Source organism: Coffea arabica, chromosome 11e, assembly GCF_036785885.1.
Source record: "Coffea arabica cultivar ET-39 chromosome 11e, Coffea Arabica ET-39 HiFi, whole genome shotgun sequence".
Taxonomy (NCBI): domain Eukaryota; kingdom Viridiplantae; phylum Streptophyta; class Magnoliopsida; order Gentianales; family Rubiaceae; genus Coffea; species Coffea arabica.
The window spans coordinates 8,953,499-8,955,998 of record NC_092331.1 but is presented as its reverse complement, the minus strand read 5'-3'; positions in this window follow the sequence as shown (position 1 = coordinate 8,955,998).

The window sequence follows — 2,500 nt, the reverse complement described above, 5'->3', positions numbered from 1 at the left end:
AGCAACGGCCGTCGTGCGGCCTAAGGCCCACCGCCTAGCCACGAGGGGCACCGTCGTGTGTTTGTCTTGCCATCGGTGTGGCATCGTGGCCATGCCTTTGCCAACACAAGGCAACGGCCGTCATGCGGCCCAAGGCCAACCGCCTAGCCACGAGGGGCACCGTCGTGCATTTTTCTTGCCGTGGGTGTGGCGTCGTGCCCATGCCTTAGCCAACGCAAGGCAACGGCCGTCGTGTGGCCTAAGGTCAACCGCCTAGCCATGAGGGGCACCGTCGTGCGTTTTTCTTGCCGTCGGTGAGCCATCGTGCCGATGCCTTAACCAACGCAAGCCAACGGCCATCGTGCGGCCTAAGGCCAACCGCCTAGCCATGAGGGGCACCGTAGTGCATTTTCCTTGCCGTCGGTGTGGCCGTCGTGCCCACGCCTTGGCCAACGCAGGGCAACGGCCGTCGTGCGGCCTATTGCCCACCTCCTAGCCGTGAGGGGCACCGTCGTGCATTTTCCCAGCATGGCTACAGAGGTTTACCCGTGGCCTTGGGAGCAAAACCCCACGGCAGTTGTGCTTTTTTCTTGCCGTCGGTGAGGCCGTCGTGCCCATGCCTTAGCCAATGCAAGGCAACGGCCGTCGTCCGTCCTAAGGCCCACCGCCAAGCCGTGAGGGGCACCGTCGTGCATTTTTCTTGTCGTCGGTGTGGCCGTCGTGCCCACGCCTTAGCCAACGCCGGGCAACGGCCGTCATGCGGCCTAAGGCCGCCATGAGGGGCACCGTCGTGCGTTTTTCCAGCATGGCTACAGAGGTTTACCCGTTGCCTTGGGAACAAAACCCCACGGCAGTCGTGCGTTTTCCTTGCCATCGGTGAGGCCGTCGTGCCCATGCTTAAGCCAATGCAGGGCAACGGCCGTCGTGCGGCCTAAGGCCCACCGCCTAGCCATGAGGGGCACCGTCGTGCGTTTTATTTGCCGTCGGTGTGGCATCGTGCCCATGCCTTAGCCAACGCTAGGCAACGGCCGTCGTGCGGCCTAAGGCCAAACGCCTAGCATCGTGCCCGTGCTTTAGCCAACGCAGGGCAATGGCCATCGTGCGGCCTAAGGGCAACCGCCTAGCCACGAGGGGCACCGTCGTGTGTTTTTCTTGCCATCGGTGTGGAATCGTGCCCATGCCTTAGCCAACGCAAGGCAACGGCCGTCATGCGGCCTATGGCCGACCGCCTGGCCATGAGGGGCACCGTCGTGCGTTTTTCTTGCCGTCGGTGTGGCCGCCGTGCCCATGCCTTAGCCAACGCAGGGCAACGGCCGTCGTGCGGCCTAAGGCCCACCGCCTAGCCATGAGGGGCACCGTCGTGCGTTTTATTTGCCGTCGGTGTGGCATCGTGCCCATGCCTTAGCCAACGCTAGGCAACGGCCGTCGTGCGGCCTAAGGCCAAACGCCTAGCATCGTGCCCGTGCTTTAGCCAACGCAGGGCAATGGCCATCGTGCGGCCTAAGGGCAACCGCCTAGCCATGAGGGGCACCGTCGGCCGTTCTTCTTGCCGTCGGTGTGGCCATCGTGCCTATGCCTTAGCCAACGCAGGGCAACGGCCGTCGTGCGGCCTAAGGCCCACCGCTTAGCCATGAGGGGCACCGTCGTGCGTTTATCTTGCCGTCGGTGTGGCATTGTGCCCTTGCCTTAGCCAACGCAAGGCAACGGCCGTCGTGTGGCCTAAGGCCTACCGCCTAGCCATGAGGGGCACCGTCGGGCGTTTTTCTTGCCGTCGGTGTGGCATCATGCCCTTGCCTTAGCCAACGCAAGGCAATGGCCGTCGTGTGGCCTAAGGCCTACCACCTAGCCATGAGGGGCACTGTCGTGCGTTTTTCTTGCCGTTGCCTTAGCCAACGCAAGGCAACGGTCGTCGTGTGGCCTAAGGCGCACCGCTTAGCCATGAGGGGCACCGTCGTGCATTTTTCTTGCTGTGGATGTGGCGTCGTGCCCATGCCTTAGCCAACGCAAGCCAACGGCCGTCGTGCGGCCTAAGGCCTATCGCCTTGCCATGATGGGCACCGTCGTGCGTTTTTCACGTCGTCGGTGTAGTGTCGTGCCAATGCTCCGTCATGCGGCCTAAGGCTCACCGCCTAGCCTTGTTTTCGCTTATTTTTATCTTTTTAAGCATACATGTTGAGTCTCGTTAATGTCCACCGCCGTATGTCTTTGAAATTCATAAATTGCTTTTTTTTTTAATTAAACTATATTTTTGTATTTTTTATTATTTTTTATTATTTTTTTGTTTTTATTTTTGTTCAATTCAATCTTGGAAATTTTTTATTTTTTTTTATTTTTTTTGTTTTTATTTTTGTTCAATTCAATCTTGGAAAATTTTTATTATTTTTTATTGTTTTTATTGTTTTTATTTTTGTTCAATTCAATCTTGGAAATTTGTTTTATATTTGTTTCAAGCACCCATGTGTAGGTGTGTTAAATACACACTAAATTGCCATCTATTGGTGGCTATATTTGTGAGACGAAA